Raw genomic sequence first — 8,498 nt, 5'->3', positions numbered from 1 at the left:
TTTTGTTTGCTGTATTTGTAAATTATTAATGCACAAATAAAAAAAAAAAAGAATTTGTGTCAGAAGCAGGAAAAAAAAACTTAAAAATAAAATAAAATAATTTTCTTTACACTTAAAACTTCAAAAATTAACCATGCCCTTTATTCAAACACAGAACACATGTTTTACTAGTAGTTTTGCTTATTCGTTTTAGAAAGCCGTGCAAGAAGGTGGTTGCTGAAGGTTTGGCTTTCACATTACAAGATGTACTATGTGGAATTACTAAAGATTGTTCTGTTTTGCACGAATATTATATTATCATTGATAAATATTATTATTGTATTAGCCAAATATTTTATTCATAAATGCAGATATTTCAAAACCCCTCCACTACACATAGTCTTTATAAAAGAACTCTGAAATGAACTCTTTGTATGTATATATCTATTTAAATTATATATATATATATATATATATATATATATATATATATATATATATATATATATATATATATATATATATATATATATATATATATATATATATATATATATATATATGTATATATTCTTTTTCTGGACTTAATATGGCACTCTAGTGTTGAGACTTCCACATCTGATACATAATTTGTAAGGTTGAATTTCATTTTGTTGTATTTAGATTTTGCATTTCCAATATTTAAAAAAAATATTAATCTAATTTTACAAGTATAGATGGTACCCAAGAAAGTCACAAATTTGGGTATAGTCGCATCAAGGGATATGAAAAATAGATGTGCAGATAGTCTATTCCCAAATTAAATAAATAAACTAAATCTCTCAAGGGGGATTTTACAAGCTTAAATCAAGCAAGCTTATTTTGCTAAAGAGTTGATCAGGCTTTATTTATTTTTGATGGATACAATAAGGAACATTAGCCTACATCAGTATGTCTGTTTTTGTTGTTATATAAAGGCGATCTTAATTTTATCAGCTTTGCTACTTATTCGTAATTATAGCTACAAGAAAAATAACTTAAATAAAACCTAAAAAATCCTGCCTCATTCAGTCTTTAACATTGGTTTTAAATTTAAAAGCATTTCCCCTTGCATAGTTATATAGGCCTAATTTGACAAAACATAGATTTGTTGCACAAAAATAAATGTATTTATTTTGATTATTGGGTTAAAAAAATTTATATGAGGCATTTTTCTTTTGTTTGTGTGGAGTTTTAACCAGTTTTCTAAGGGACACAACTATCCTTTACCACAAAGTCAAATAAAAGAAGTGCTCATTCTCTATTACAGTGCAAATTAGTATCTTGCATTAATGCATTTTTATATAGGAGCTGAGAAAGAGTGTGTTTTACCACAGTGATTCTTTATTTTAAAAAAAGTCCTATAAAATTATTCACAGGTGCTGTCCTACAAAGTGTTTTCTACAAAAGGTTTTTTATTATGACTTTGATGTAATTGGCTTTGGCATTTTATTAGGCATTTATTTTATTATTTATTTTATTAATTTGTTTATTTATTTATTTATGTGGTATATTTGCTGATGAATTTCCTTTGAAATATGAAAATGTTATGTTGTGTAACGTAATGTAAACAATGTAAATATTTAGATGTTGTTGTTCTTTATTTAATATTATTTTGTTTTTGGTTAATTTTTTATATACATTATATACTTATATATACGTTTATATACATTTATATACGTAAATTTAGTAGGTGTAAGCCTTTATTTCTTGAAGCTTTGAAACATTATATGTGCTTGATTATTGATTCTTCTTATAAGAAATGTATAAAAAATGTAAGTTTGAAAAACTGTAATTTGAAAAACTGCTCCCTGGTGATATGATAAACTGTTATATTGTTATATTTGTTTATAATAAAAAATAAATAGTTTTTTTTTTTGTTTTTATAGAACCTTCTTCAAGGCTCTATGCAGCTTCTTCCATTTTCACCTTTAAACAAATAAAATTCTATAAGAAAAATTCTATGTATTATTCTTGTTGATTATAAATATCCTATTAGAAGATTTCAGCCCTTATCATTTTCAGATTTGTTAAGGATAATACCAATATTTTACTCTTCAATCTCTCTTATATTGCAAAACTCCACTCTAAATACTTCTGGCAATGTGAAGAAAACAAGGCCAAACTAATTTTCTCAATATTATCACTCACCATATGCTTTACAGTCATGTACTTTTATAGGGAACCGTTTAGACCAGAGTGGCCATTCTTTATTCTTGTTATAACCTTCTCCTCTGTTCTATATCTTCCTCCAGATAATTCCTAACTAGTATATTCATGTTAAACAGATATCTCGCTTTACTTTCTTAGTTATTTAGATTTTTTTCACATCTATTTGTTTTGTTGCTTAATCACCACCTTCACACTAAGCACAGTTGAGTCCAAATGATGTCTTTTATATGTTTCTTTTGGATGTTAAGATGTCGAAACCACATCCCCTGAGGGTGTGGAATGTAAGTTTTCATGACGTCTTATTTGAACTTCAGTCACAGCCTCAGATGAAATCAACTGATTTAAAAGATTGATCAAAATCTCAGCAGAGGAATATTAAAACCTTCATTCTGCAACCTCAGGGGACATAATTTCAACATCTTAACATCCAAGAGAAACACATAAAAGACGTAATTTGGACACAGTTGTACTTCGTGTCCTTCTGAATTAATAATATTTAGATGAACATGCTTATTTTCCACATAATTTATCTGCCTTTCGATTTTCAGCAATTCAATTTCAATGTGCAGAGGCCCCCAAACTTCAGACAAATGTATTTAGTGGATTCTGAATACTTATTGTAGTATTCCAAACAATAACACGCATCCATAATCCATTCATATTAAACATTTCATATAGAAACACTATTCATATTAAACATATATAAACCTATACATTTACCTATATACGGGTTAAAGCACAATTCTTGTTTTTGGGGGACAATTTAATTATTTTATGTTCAATCTACTTAAATTTGTAAAAACTATTAAGTTAATATAAATCGATTTGGACAACATGAAGGAATTTTGTGGACCCCATCATATTTTATAGCTTTGAAACTAGACTTGTCTGCTCTGATCCCTCAAAACATCTAATTTTTAAAGTCTTTTTTTACACTTATTTACATTATCAATATGCAACTTTCATCTGAACCTAAAATATGAATGATTCCTTAAAGCTACTTGCCATATAAATACAGTTTGAACTGCTTTTGTTTTTTAACAGAAAACGTAAATCCTAATTTCAAGGACCATTGTTCCACTCTTTTCCTTTTCCCCAAAAAATCCTTTAAACTCTTGAATTTTCATCAATAAATAGATCATTTTCGAGTGGAAAGTTCACTTGAGGCGAAAAACATCCTGTGAGTAAACTAAAGCAAGTGACTCGGTGCTCCACTGTTGGTGCGAACCTAGCATTACACTGTAAGCGGCTCAGCTAATGTTTACATTTGAAATATTTGTTTTGTTTGCTATTTAAAAACCACCTCATGGTGATTTTCTAATGTGGGAATCATTTCGAAGGCTGCTACTATCCTCTGAAGGTCACTTTTTCAGCCGCGTTCACATACACATAGGCAGCCTTCATGACTGAAATAAAATGCATTGTTTTCCGCTAAGGCAACCTGCCGAAATTGAATAAACTAGCAGTATTATACATACCAAAACAAAGACACAGAATGCACATTTTCAAAGGTGAATGACTAACTTTAACATTGTTTTTCAGATAAAAAAGTATGTTCATTTAGCATGTTTCTTAAATATCTGCAATCATATTATGTTTTATGTTAGAAGAGCACAAAATTACATACAGCACCTTTAAAGGCTCTCAGAGTCAAACAGATAAACAGACAAGAACAGCACAGGAAAGAAGAATAGCATGTGCTAGCCTGTGACCATGCAAGCACTGTATGCTCCAGCCAGACCTCAACACTTCATCAATCAAGTCAGAATACCATAGCTGAAATCATTGTTTACTTTACTAAGAGGAACTTAACTATACCATCTAATGAACCATCAAGACTTAAATCCAAAACTGGATTGAACTCCCACACAGTGGCTGAGACAAATGCAAGTATTGTACGTGTTAACTAACCAGGAGTTTAGATTAAGCTTGTCCGCCCTTTTGAAAAAGGTGTGATAGTTTTTCAGACAGTTAAACTTGCTTGTTCACTCATTCCCCTGCTTCATTTTACCAAGCGTTTTGAATGCTTGTTTGATTATGTGTGTGTTTGTTTAGTCATTGTTTGTCTTAACTTAATAAAACTTTGGTGCAGATTGTTTAGTCTGCGATAACTGTATGCATCAATCATTTTAATAATTCAGATTTTTGCCATGTTCTAAGCTTAAGCATGTAATTAAGAATAGTTATTTTTATGGAGCCAATAAGAATAACATTCTGAAAACTATTACAATTAACGCTGAATGTTCTGCAGTTTGAATTGTAAACGTAATTCCGTTAAGTCAAGTTATTAAATACTGATCCAATTATGCATAATTAATTATAACAAGTTCAGTATAACAATGTCATGGAAATTATTCTAAAGTTTTAGATCAAGAGCTCCTTTAGCAAAGAGAGAAGTTTACACAGAGTGAAGTTCACCAATTGTCCAATCCTTTATTCAAAGTACTGCTTATTTATACAGTTCAGTAAAGCTATGACTGAATCAATGGCTATAAGCTAGGCCACAGGGCTATCAAAAAGAAACCTAGTTTAACATTTTATGAAAGCAACAGGAAACTCAACTTGCTAAACAATACATCCTGTCTGGCTATGTCTTGCTAGAGAGCTGCAGCTCAATGACAAAGGAAACATTTTACAAAATATATTAACCTGACTGATATTTTCAGGATAATATATTTTGTAAGTTTCATCACACTACACTTCCCAGAACTCCCCTTTACTTGAAACGTGCATCTAATTACTTCAGGCATGTTAAACACAAAATCTTTCTTCAAAGCATCCTTATCTTCTTGTTATCACCTGTTCATTTGAATGTTCCACGTTCCACGCATTCCATTCTGAAACATGTGTATGTGCTAATTAACTCTTATTTGCTGTATTTTGAACTTTTCATCCTCCATGCATGGACCTCCACAATTAGCACATTTATTCTCTGCCCCATCCTTACATGCTCTCTACTCATGCATTTTTGTTTCCTTTACCTCAAGCCGCAATATGTCTATATTTTGGAATTTGTAACATCACAAATGAGAAGGCACATATTCTCTTACATTATTACTTTTATAACCCACTTTATCCAGCAATATCTTCTCAAAATTGACAAATTGTCAACCCTTTCTCTCCTTTCGTTCTTTGCAGATGTTCAATTTTGTAAATTTTAAAGTTCATTTAACTAGCAAACTATTTTTTGGTGAGCTATTAATATGTGTTATGTGTTAATAAGTTAATCCATTGAAAAAAATGTCTGTTTTGGTAATCTTCAATCAAAGTCTGACAATTTGCATCTGCGTTTGGAGTGGTGAACTTAACCTCGCCCCTTAACCACGAATATTCTTACCACGTCCCTTAACCATGAATAGTCTTAACCACGTCCCTTTTTGTTTGCTACAAGGGAATGATGCACAAAAAAAAAACCTACTTCGGCAGTTCCCAACAGGGAGGTCCCGGCCCACAAGGGGGCCTCAGCGAGTTTTATGGTAGGTTGTATAATATTTAAAAAAATTGTTTAGCAGTGGACAATTAGGAGAGCGATCATGTCGCCTTAGTTCCTTTCATCCCCTGGCTGACCAAAAAATGGACAAATTTATAATTCGTCCTTTTCAAAAAAGACAGTCTCACTGATTCGCCTTCAGCAGCTTATAGTATTGACCCAAGCATACTGGACCCAGGTGAGGAAGCTCCAAACATGTCGGGTTGCAGCACTAGCAATACTGGAAACACAAAATGCAGTGCTATTTTGTTTCCTTCCTCGAAACTCAGATTATTTTAAACTCTTCATTCTCAGATTCTTTCCTCTGCACCACCCACCTTATTTTCTCCCATCTAAATTGTTGCTTTCTATAGGCTATACAACCAAAATATCTTTATGGCCTCCCTCAGTATCACCATCACTACCTTCCATCTTTATTCCACCTGTCAAACTTTTTTTCAGTGTTTTGATTGAAAATCACCCAAAAAATGCAGTATAAAACGCATCATAACCGTTTTTCATTCTTTTTCTGAATGTTTATCATCTTCTGAGCCGAAATCCCAGTTTTCTGCCCTTTTTTGTAAACTTGTGAAGTGTGTTTGTCAAACCCCTGAGTGATGACTCTGTGATTGAGATCTTGCGAGAGAGTATAATATGAAGAATTTAAAAACATTTGGACAGAAAGATGAAAAGAACTATCCATGGAAGACGAAAGCTAAAAGAAATCAGCTTGCTTAGTGTGAGTGAAGATGTCAAGTTTGTATAATTGATTATGTGTAGTGTATAGGTATACAGAGAAATGAAATCTAAGCTCATATGTAATGTTTTTATAATGTTTTTTCTGCTTATTTAAAAAATAAAGCTTAAATTGCTGCTATATATTGATGATTAAACTAATATTGCTAAATACTAATATGTCTAATGGATTACAGATATAAAAATGATAAATAAATAATCTAAAATAGTTACAATAAATAATATTTATTAAAACCAGAAGATTTTATATTTAAAATGTGTTTTAATAAATAGTGAGCTGTGTTTGGAGCAAGAGAAGCAGAAAGAGTGGTTTTATTGCATCAGAGATCTGTCACATTACTCACATTTGATTGGTGGAATCTCAGTTTGTGATCTTAAAACCAGAACGTAAGCCTTAAAGATACCATGGCTACAAAGAGCAATTAAAGCTGGGCTACTTCACTGGCTAACCAGTTAATATGACAGTCCCCCATTCTGTCATTCGACCAGCCTGGAACTTTCTTAAAACATTACATATGAAAAACTGCTGGGGCACTTCGACTTCTGGCCATTTTAGTTGTTTAGGTGAAACAATGTCTGACAACAGCTATCACCTAGTTTTAATTCACATTTGAAGCATCACATCAGTGATTAGATGTAAAAAAAATAATAATAATAAATTAAATAAAAAATTAACTTGTGATGTTTTTTGTCTTTCTTGTCATATATGAATGCTTAATTGCCATCACTGTTTGTTTATACCAAGAGTTATAGCATTTATCTGAGTCTGAAGACCTAAATTATGCATGGTGTTTAATTAATTAGGGTTGGAGCTAAACTCTGCAGGGCTGAGGCCTTATATGTAGGAACACGTTTCCTGGTTTTGCCGTTCCTCTGAAGCCCTTCCAAATTTTCAGAACAATTCCATTTACCTAATTGACCTCAAAAGGACATCCACTGTATCTGCTTCTTTCATGCATACAGTGTTGTAATGTTACATGTGGCCCAAAACTTTACGCTGTACTTAACATGTTTGCTGGGCATGTTTTGGTGGAATCCAGCAGTTGCTCATCCACACAGAAATCCTGGCCTGGGATTAACAGCAGGCGGAGTGGATCTGTAAATTTCATAAAGTCTGATAAAAGCAAATAGAGAGATTCAAATAAATCTAGTAGTTTTATTGAAGCAGATCAAGCCATTTAATGGCTTTATTACCTAATAGTGGGCTAAATAGGTTGTGATAGATCAAAAAAAAATGTAAACAACACTTTTAATTACTTCTATTCTGTAAGTTTAACCCTTCATTGGGCCGAGGAACCATATATGGTGTTACAACACTCCACATTTTTGGTTAAATTAACTTATGTAAATATTTTCTTCAAAATATAATTGAGTTATTTGAATTATTATAACTTGTTTTAGACAAATACAACCCATTATGTCAAGTTATTTTTATTTGAATTACCTTGTTACTCTTGTGGAGCCAATAAAGCTCAATCCCTTCCTTTGGACAACCAGAATGTTCTGTTATTTTTATTTTTTATGTTGGTCCAACCCATTGCTTAAAACATACATTAGATCTAATTTTGTCTCATGGAATTGAGGTCATTGATATAGACACTATACCACAAAGTGATGATATAACAGACCACTACCTCTTACTATATAAGATGTGTTTAGATCTGTACAGATATATCGTCCTGGTAGAACTATCGTCCCATCCACTAAAGATGAATTTAGAAATAACTGATTTTTCTCTATTTCGAAATGCACCTGCAAACGCAAATGACCTTGATGTAGTAACCAGCAGTATGGATGCTATCTTTACTAACACACTAAATACTGTGGCACCCATCAAATTAAAAAAGGCTAGAGAGAATAAAACTACACCATAGTATAACAGTCATACTCGCGCTCTCAAAACAGCAACCCGTGCCCTGGAAAAAAAAACTAAATTAGAGGTCTTTAGAATTGCGTACAAAGATAGTATGTCCAGCTATAGGAAGGCTCTAAAATCCGCCAGGACTGAGCACCTCTGCAAACAGATAGAAAACAATCCTAGATTTTTATTTAACACCATCGCTAAATAAACAAAAAATCGATTATCTTTGGAACAAAATGTCCC

Source organism: Danio aesculapii, chromosome 4, assembly GCF_903798145.1.
Source record: "Danio aesculapii chromosome 4, fDanAes4.1, whole genome shotgun sequence".
Taxonomy (NCBI): domain Eukaryota; kingdom Metazoa; phylum Chordata; class Actinopteri; order Cypriniformes; family Danionidae; genus Danio; species Danio aesculapii.
This window is presented reverse-complemented; position numbering follows the sequence as displayed.